Genomic DNA, 10,378 nt, shown 5'->3' on the forward strand with positions numbered 1-10,378 from the left:
ACATTTTCCTTGTGTTGCCATCTCCTGACTGTCAGTTCCAGCAATAGAACTGATACTTATACTGTGTGTTAGTACAGAAGAGTCAGTCACTTTTGTGTTAAGATTTAATAACTACTTTTTATGTAATTAAATGTTTCCCTGAGACATTTAAGTCTCTTCATTACCTACGATAATGATCGAAGCAGAAGAAATGAATTAAAATTTGTGCTGCAGCCAGGACTCGAACCCGGGTCTTCTTGCTTGCTAGGCAGAAATGCTAACCATCACACCACCACAGCACGATGGTCAACAATGCTGTTAGAAGACCCGGGTTCGAGTCCTGGCCACAATACAAATTTTAATTCATTTCTTCTGCTTCGATTATGATCGTAGATAATGAAGAGACTTAAATGTCTCAGGGAAACATTTAATTATAAGATCTATAGGATCACCTATGGTACAGGACGTTCCCATTACGTCCAACGCTGGGGTGCTATTCCAATGTCGGAGAGCCCTGGCAGCAGTGTCAATGTAAGGGAAAAAAGCAGAAGATAATGAATTGAAGTTTATGTTGGGAAGGGCACTCAACTTGGGTAGTTCGTGCAGCAATGTTGTCCATCGTGCTGTGGTGGTGTGACTACTGCCGAGGAAGCACGCCGGCACGGTAACTCAGCGTGTTCGGTCAGAGGGTTTAGCTACCCTCCGTAATTAAAAAAAAAAAAACTGAGTGAATGGCTCAACGAACAACCTCAACGAATCTCATGGGACGTCCGCCTCGAGCATATATACAACGAACAATATAGACCAAAATAAGATGTAAAAAAAGCAAGCAAGAAGACCAAGGTTCGAGTCCTGACCGCAGCACAAATTTTAATTCATTTCTTCTGCTTTGATCACTTTTTATATGAATGGCTAATTTTTTATACATACAGGGTGATTATAATTTAGGTTAAACTTTCAAAACGCAGTAGAAGTAACACCACTGGTCAGAATTACGTCAAATGACAACGGAATATTATCGGAGAAGAGGGAAAATGTATGGCAGAAGAAAAAAATTTGTGTGGAAATTGATCACTAGATAGTGGTGTGTGTGTGTGTGTGTGTGTGTGTGTGTGTCAGAATACTTAAATGGAAACACCAGTCACGCGCACGGCCCATTGAAGTTGGTATAAACACGACGGGTACACGGATTTTCCTCCTTTCGCGTCTGCGACGTTCGCCATGACCGTCTCAATGCAGAGTCGCGCTGTGTTACAAGAAAGATGACTGTGCACACGTCGCTCTGCATAAGTTCCGTACACTGAAGGGTTTGAAAAAAGGCGTTGGTCCGATGGCTGCCGAGGGTCTGGAGTAAATGATTTGGAAATTCGAAAAAACGGGTTCTTTTGTTGTCCAAACTGGTAGAGGGAGGAAATGAATTGATTCGACGTCAGTGGAAGCAGTCGCCACACAGTGGTGGTGGGCAAAAGTGTAGTGCATGGAGAACTGCCCGAACACTGGACATACACATGAGCGTGGTGCGTAGAATCCTACAAAACACCCTTCTTAGCTATCTATTCAGAATTACTCAAGGGCTCGAGTTGCTTCGTGTTGCCCTGCCAGCAAGAGAGACCTTTGCTTTAGAATTTCTTGCTTGCATGGAAGTGGACAATGATTGATGCTTTTTAAGGGTTTTTTGGCCTCAGGACAGTAAAAATACGATGTGATTGATGCTTATTATGCGGTTTTTGGCCTCAGGACAATTAAACACTGATGTGAGTGATGGTTTCTATGCGGTTAATGGCCTCAGGACAATTAAACCCCGATTTTTCCCTTCCGATGTGATATGATTTTGCCGTGGTGGATGAGCTTACGTAACTAACAGTATCACACCTGCACACCCATACACAATGGGTAGTACAGTTTGTTTAGCGTCATACGTACACCTTAGGCATTCTTGTATGATTCATTTGCCGTTTGTAGTTGACCACTATTAAATTATGATGCTTACAGCGCCATCTATTGCTACATTTTGTAATTATTTATTTTTCTTCTGTCATATGTTTTCCCACTTCTCCGATGATATTCCGATGCAATTTGACGCCATTCTGACCAGTGGTGTTATTTCTACAGCAGTTTGAAAGTTTAATTATAATCACCATGTATATAGAGAAGATGAAGTGGGTAACCGAATAAAAAATGTAGGATGCCATTGAAAAAAGACGTACTGCTGTACATGTTTCGCAACTAAGAAGTCATGCAGGCTAACCTACCTCTGGTAGCTAAACAATATCTACTTGATACATATTTTTTTTATTTTGCTTCCGGGAGAAAAGAGTTATTTGCGGTCAAGGTAAACGGGTCCCATATACCGGTTGTCTCCCCAAAGAATCGCCAGGCGCATTTTCTGTGGTGTTTCGTGAAATATTTGCAATTTCGTTTTTTCAGTGTATAGCAAAGAAATAGTGCTCATCACCTTTCTCATGCGACGCCCGACGCCGACGGATGCATTAGTTTGTTTCCTGCTGTGAACAAAACGGTTTTGAAAGCGAATTTTTGTGTGCCCATTGGATAGAGCGATCGCAAATTAGTCTAGTGCTATATTCGTTTTATCGATTTCATCTACTGGGACATTAAAAGGGGAAGAATAACCAGAAGTTCAGCAGCCATAGAGCAGCGCAACTGCATGGTCGGTAGCAGTCAGCGCAGACAGCTCCTGGAGCAATGGCGATTCTTCAAGTCCCTGTTAATGCGTAACGCTACAACGAATATCACACTAGCCTAATTTGGGACCACTATCGAATGGACACGTTGAATTCCGTTTAGTATGTACTGGGGTGACAGAAGTTATTGGATTCTCCTAATATCGTGCAGGACCACCTTTTGCACAGCGTAGTGCAGCAATCCGACGTGGCATGGACTCAACAAGTCGTTCGATGTCCCGTGCCATGCTGCCATGGGCCATGCTCCATGCTGCCTCTATAGCCGTTCGTAATTGCGAAAGTGTTACCGTGCAGGATTTTCTGTACGAACTGACCTCTCGATTATGTACGATGGGAACGCGATCTTGGTGGCCAGATCACTCGCTCGAATTGTCCAGAATGTTCTTCAAACCAAATGCGAAGAGTTGTGTGTGCCGGTCACATGATGCAATGTCGTGAAGTCCATGAATGGCTGAAAATAGTCTCTAAGTATCCAAAAATAACCATTTCCGTTTAGTAGTAGGTTCAGTTGGACCAGAGAACCCAGTTCATTCCATGCAAACACAGTCCATACCTTTGTCTAGCCACCGACAGTTTGCACAGTGCATTGTTGACAACCTGGGACCATGACTTCGTGGTGTCTGCGCCACAAGCTAACTCTTCCATCAACTCTTAACACCCGAATTCAGGACTCATCTGTCCAGGCCACGTATTTCCAGTCGTTTAGTATCCAACCGGTATGCTCACGAACCCAGGACATATGCTGCAGACGATGTCGTGCTCCTAGCAAAGGCACTCGCATCGGTCGGCTGCTGGCATGGGCCATTAACGTCAGATTTAGCTGCACTGTCCTTAGGAATACATTCGCCGTACGTCCCACATAGGTTTCTGCCGTTATTTCACGCAGTGTTGCTCGTCTGTTAACAGTGACAACTCTACGCAAACGCCACTGCCCCCGGTCGTTAAGTGAAGGTAGTCAGCCACTCCGTTGTCCTAAGTGAGAGGTAATTTCTGAAATCCGGTGTTCTCGGCATATTCTTCGTACTGTGGATCTCAGAATACTGAATTCCCTAACGATTTCCGAAATGTAATGTTTGATGCCCTCCCATCGTGCGGCGATGATCACGTCCGAAACCTTTTCACATGAATCATCTGAGTGCAAATGGCAACTGCTGCTCTGGACTGCCCTTTTATACATTGTGTACGAGATACTACCGCCATCTGTATATGTGCATATCACTAAACCACGACTTTTTTTAAGGGGGCTAGGACGTCAAACGGGCCGACTTGGAGCAGGAGAGGCACCACAGGACATTTTATTTCCTACTGTCTATATTTTTACAAATAAATTCATAAAACTTTGTCAGCATGACCAGGAAGGATTCAGGACTCACACTCGGAGCAGTGGAAACGCAAAAACATAACAAAATAAAATTTTTTTTAGATATGAAATTTCATCATTTTTTAACTTACTGTTAGCTGCATTTGTTGCTATAGGTACATTTTTCTTCACAAGTAAGAGAGATTTCATGATGAATTTTGCACAGCATACAAACCATACTTACAGGTGTATGAAACTCTAGAATTTTCCAAATCTATTAAAAACTGTGGTAAAAATTGAGATAATTAACTACAAAATTTGATTTTATTTCCAAACAAAGTTTAAAACGTAACAGCTCATTCATTTTTCAGAAATTAAATAGATTCTAGCTTTTCAGACACCTGTAAGTATGGTTTGTATGCTGTGCAAAATTCATCGAACAGTCCCTCTTACTTATAAAGAAAAGTGTACCTATAGCAACAAATGCAGCCAATAGTAAGTGAGAAAATGATGAAATTTCACATGTAAAAAAATTATTTTCTTATGTTTTTGAAATTCCGCTGCTACGAGTGTGAATCCTGAATCCTTCCTGGCCATGCTGACGAAGTTTTATGAATTTACTTGTAAAAGTATAGACAGTGGAAATTAGAATGTCCTGTGGTGCCTCTCTTGCTCGAAGTCGGCCTGTTTGACGTCCTACCCTCCTTAAAAGAAAAAGCTGAGGTTAAACAGCGAAAGAAAAAAATGGAAACAAACCGACGCTTTCCGTTGACAATGTGCGTCACATGACATGCGTGATGAGCAATATTTGTCTGTTCTGACTTCGGTTATACATCGCGAAAACGAAACTGCAAATATCTGTCTAAACACCTGAGAAATCGGCTGAGAGTCTCAGGAGAGACACCTTGGATATACATTTGGCAGTCTCACTGTATGATAATTGTAGAACGATGAATGTCATACTGCTGATTCAAATGAATGCAAATATACCGCATGCAAATGTGATATAACTCGCCACGATAAAGTGATAGTGGCAACTGTGTTAAATATATTTCAAGGAGTAGATATGAAGAGAACAAGAAAAACACTTCTGTATTTTAACAATAGAAAGACTGGTCAGTATAGCGAAGACGGTGACGTAATTTGCTTCTCTTACAGCGATGGAAAACAAATTTGTCGAAAATATTCTATGAAATTAATTTGCGTGCAGATGACGAAATACAGAATCTGAATAAAGTGTCGGACGCTGTTATAGCGCATGACGCGGAAAATCAGACCGACTCTATTGAATCGCAGCTAATTAAAAAGATGATAAAGGACTTTTCTTTGTACAGATAAAAGAACTTGGAAAGTTAATTACAGCCATCGTCAGATTCAGCTACCACACTTTTATCACTCCTCCCAGCTTCAGGAATCCCTCCACGGAACATAATACACTATTTTAATTTCCACTACTGTCATAATGTAAGATAATATTGTCACCTATTTGAAAGAAGTTCGTCAACCAAATTAATTTGGATTTATTTCTTCCAAACAAAAACTTTCAATAAATAAAGCGAAAATGCTGCACCGTTTTCCAAAACTTTATAGGCTGTGCCTCAGTCCCTTCCAAAATACTGTGAAGATGAAGATATATCAGTCGAAATACAACGTACTACCAACCGACGGTGGTGGACATCCCAGCCATGTTGTACTATAATCAATGTGTCACGTTAAGTAGTGTATTCATTACAAGCTATAGTCAATGAAAATGACAGTCGTATGACAGTCTTACATAGCATTATACCGTAAAATTAAGAAATAATCATGTGAATGTTGTTTTCATGAAACAAGGGGCTGTGTAATTAGTTCATTATACGAGTATGAGGCAATCGGAAAACCTAATTGTGAATGAATGGCTACTGGAAATTACTGCTGTGCTGTTTATCAACATCAACAGTGAGACTGTAAACTTACTATATTCCTTAATGTATTCAGATAATTCTTTAGTTATCATGGACAGCACTATCGAAACTACAACTTGACAGTGTTCACTCTTGCTGTATTTACACTCTACTTACAACTTAAGCATGTGGCTCTTCCTTAAAACTGTTCTCACAAGGGAACCTCCTCATCGCACCCCGCTCAGATTTAGTTATAAGTTGGCACAGTGGATAGGCCTTGAAAAACTGAACACAGATCAATCGAGAAAACAGGAAGAAGTTGTGTGGAACTATGTAAAAAATAAGCAAAATATACAAACTGAGTAGTCCATGTGTAAGATAGGCAACTTTAAGGACAACCTAAGGTCAGGAGCGCCGTGGTCTCGTGGTTAGCGTGAGCAGCTGCAGAAGGAAAGGTCCTTCGTTCAAATCTTCCCTCGAGTGAAAATTTTAATTTTTTTATTTTCAATTATGTGACGCACATGCCGTCACCAGTGTCGTATAGAATATATCAGACGTGTTTTCCTGTGGAGGAATCGGTTGACTTATGACCTTGCTATCAAATGTTATCGGTTCCCATTGGATAGGCACATCCTTTCGTCTACTAATCGCACGGTTTTGCGGTGCGGTCGCAAAACACAGACACTAAACTTATTACAGTGTACTGAGACATCAATGAACGAACGGACAGATCATAACTTTGCGAAAAAAAAGAATTAAATTTTTCACTTTTTTTTGTTCGTTTTCGTTGCATCTACTCGTGGCGGACGTCGCAAGTCACCCGTTTCCGTTCGTCGGTGATCAATTAACTCAGTTTCTTTTTTTTTTTATTACAGAGAGCGAGCAGCTCTCTGACCGAACACACTGAGCTACCGTGCCGGCTGAACCTAGGACCACTCGTTCCGCAGCTGCTCACGCTAACCACGGGATCATGACGCTCCTGAGCCTACGCTGTCCATGAAGTTGCTTATCATGCGCATGGACTACTCAGTTTGTATATTTTCCTTATTTTTTTCATAGTTCCACACAACTTCTTCCTGTTATCTTGATTGATCTGTGTTCAGTTTTTCAAGGCCTATCCACTGTGCCAACTTATAACTAAATCTGATGGGGGTGTGTGGGGAGGTTCCCTTGTCAGTACTATGAATTTTCTTCAACTAAACCACCATTAAGTATTTCACAGGCCCCGACATCACTTAAGTACCAGATCGGTGTGAATTCATTATAGAAAGTTGTACAAAATGTCCCTTAGGCACAAAACCAACTTGAGTCTGATATTGAAACTTTTTAGTTCATTAAAATAATTACATTCATCTGATATACACTTTTCAGATGAACTTCGCAGTTCACTAATGTGGTCTCTTCGGTTCAAAGCTCTCCTGCTTCCTATAATTCGTTACCTTTGCAGGAACCCGTGTCAGTATTAAAATCAGACCACAATTACAATCCCTATTGTTTTCCGTCTTATCTGAGTAAATGGCTGGAGTTTTCTGTAGAAATCCATCATGCTGTAGTGTTACCGGATCTAATCTTTTCAAAGTAGGGCATTCATCAATGAAAGCATTATTTTTTAAAAGGTTGGATATCATAAAAAACATTCAAATGCAAAACTAACTATTAGCATTCAAACTTAGAAGATAAACTATTGATTATACAGTAAAAGCTGTTTTACGTCTACATTTGTCACTGGTACCCACTTCGGTACGACGTGGAAATGTTTCTTGCAGCACGTAATTGTAAAACTGTTCGCAGGGCATTTCTGCGAAACTGTATTTCACCATTATGATGCCCTTAACTCTATGTGGGAAGAAGCGAATTCTTTCTTTATCTTCAGGGACGTTATTAAGTTTAAAATTCCGTTCAATGTTCGCAATGTGGTAACGAATGAAAAACAGACCTAAAAAATTTTCAAAAGTTCTGTGAAGTAATTAGCACCTGGAGGCTTTCTGCCGTTAAAGAACTTAAACCACTCTTTACCTATGGTTGTATCTGTGCTACACTTAGCCGGCCGGTGTGGCCGTGCGGTTCTAGGCGCTTCAGTTTGGAACCGCGTGACCGCTACGTTCGCAGGTTCGAATCCTGCCTCGGGCATGGATGTGTGTGATGTCTTTAGGTTAGTTAGGTTTAAGTAGTTCTAAGTTCTAGGCGACTGATGACCACAGATGTTAAGTCCCATAGTGCTCAGAGCCATTTGAACCATTTTTTTGTGCTACATTTACCTGAGCTGGCGTAAAGCAATAAAATGCAGAGGTAGGTGTAGGCTTGTAGAATATGAAAGCAATAGGCACACCGTTCGCTGTTCACTGTTTACCGGCAAACTGCAGTTTTGAGCGAGAAATCTGTGTTACTTACAGAAAATAATAGCCAATAGAGAGAAACATAATAACATCCTTTTTTCTTCCTATTCATACCACAGTTTGACTACAACTGTCCAACAATGAATTACGTCTTTGACTTTAGTAATGCATCACTTGGAATCGTTTCTTTCACACTTCGAGTTAGTTCTGGCGATAATATCACACTTGTTTCAAATTGAAATTCTTTGTCTATGTTAAAACAATCAAACCCATGTGTTCGTAAAAAGAGAAAATTTTAATCAAACTAATAAAAATGCCTATCAAATCATGTTAAATATTAAATTCACGAAAGTTTAGAATGCCTCCCGGACTCAGTCAAAACACGAAAAAGCGGACATGTACCCTTTTTAACCGGATATATCGTAATCGTATACTGCTATCTATCATACATTTGGTAACGCAGATTCCTTTGGATGGTACACAACGCCCAGGGCGGATCCACAACGGCTGTACTGCCCAGTTCCCATCACAAAGAAAGACAGACAAATAAAAATTAATTTGTTAACTCCAACGAAATATTCAAGTTGCCTACAGAATTCCAAACTCATTAGTAATAATCTGAGACCTGTAGGATCTTTAATTAAGAGGCCTGGACTCGCTTTCGGGAGGACGACGGTTCAATTCCGCGTCCGGTCATCCTGATTTAGGTTTTCCGTGATTTCCCTAAATCGCTCCAGGCAAATGCTGGGATGGTTCCTTTAAAAGGGCACAGCCGACTTCCTTCCCCATTCTTCCCTAATCCGATGAGACCGATGACCTCGCTATTTGGTCTCTTTCCCCAAAAACAATCCAACCCACAAAACATTAAGAGGCCATAAAACTAAATCGGTCATTTTATGCAGCTAGAGAGAAATTTTCACCAGACGAGTGTCATCGAATTATTGCTTACATGAAGGAAGACTGTTAAATGTAGCGGGCAGAATAATTTTCACATTCTTCATTTGATCAATGTAAAGAAAAACTCAACATGTTGAATTCCCTTAACAGTTTCTCACACTTACGTTTGAATGTAAGGTGAAGCCACGCGGTGGCATAAGCATACCAGTTTTCCCTCGTTCAGAGAATTCGCGCTCTAACAGGTGTCCCAGCCTCAGAGACAAAGTGACCGAGGCGCCCTTTTAGCAAAATCCTTTACATTTAATTCTACGTACTATTCGTGTAATTGATCTTACAATCGTGCTCAGAGAATTTGGACAATATAATATACGTATTAGTTACGCGTCCTACAGAGGGAATTAGCATACAACGCCTCGTCTACTGGCCGATGACGTACTCGTACGGCTCTTAATCGCCAAAGACCCCCACACACTTGCACACAATAATACAAAATCGTTTAGTCGTAACATAAGCAAACATTTTTAGAACGTGTTAAATTGTATCATCACTTTCTTCTGGATTGTTTGTCTGGCTCCGTCATAGGCTCGCCGTAATTCAATCTCTATACCATGATCAAAATAATAATGCTATAGACGTTCTAGCGATGGGAAGGGGCGTTGCTGTCGGTTCACGTTTGTCTGTGCACATAAACTGGCTCTGGTAGCAACAACTGGGCGAATACTTTCTGAATTTAGAGCCACGCTGCCCGCTTTCATGCAACAGTGAGTTTGCTTAGTATGGTGGTATCAGTCTTACAGCTCTTCTTCGCGAATTCGCAACTAGTTTAGGACATTCTGCTGATAAAATAAACACTCCACACAGACAAACAAAGTAAATAACGGAAACGAATGAGCTGTTACCTTGCTTTGCTCGCTGAAAGCGCCGTCTGCAACTGACTATACCACCTAGGTAGCAAAGCGATATGACAACGGCGGACTGAACAGAAGGGGGCGACTAATGTCATTCTCTGATTAGTTGTTGCTGTGGTAGCGTAGCTAACAATCACTTTATTTTCCGATCCAGGTATAGTTTCGGATCATGATAGAGCGCAGAAGAGAAATCGAGCGACGAAAAAAATGTTCGGATGTGTCTGAATTCCTAAAGGACCAAAATGCTGAGGTCATCGGTCCGTAGGCTTACACACTACTTAAACCAACTTAAGCTAAGAGCAACACACACACACACACACACACACACACACACACACACACACACACACACACACACACACACACACACACA

At 41.0% G+C, this 10,378-nt stretch overlaps 1 non-coding gene across 1 annotated transcript; it reads right to left on the reverse strand.

Moving 5' to 3' along the window:
• Positions 1-205: 205 nt before the first annotated feature.
• Trnaa-agc lies at positions 206-278 on the reverse strand. Its single transcript has one exon. It is a non-coding gene; the product is annotated as a tRNA-Ala (tRNA).
• Between the last annotated feature and the right edge of the window lie 10,100 nt (positions 279-10,378).

This window comes from Schistocerca piceifrons, chromosome 6 (genome assembly GCF_021461385.2).
Source record: "Schistocerca piceifrons isolate TAMUIC-IGC-003096 chromosome 6, iqSchPice1.1, whole genome shotgun sequence".
Classification (NCBI taxonomy): Eukaryota; Metazoa; Arthropoda; class Insecta; order Orthoptera; family Acrididae; genus Schistocerca; species Schistocerca piceifrons.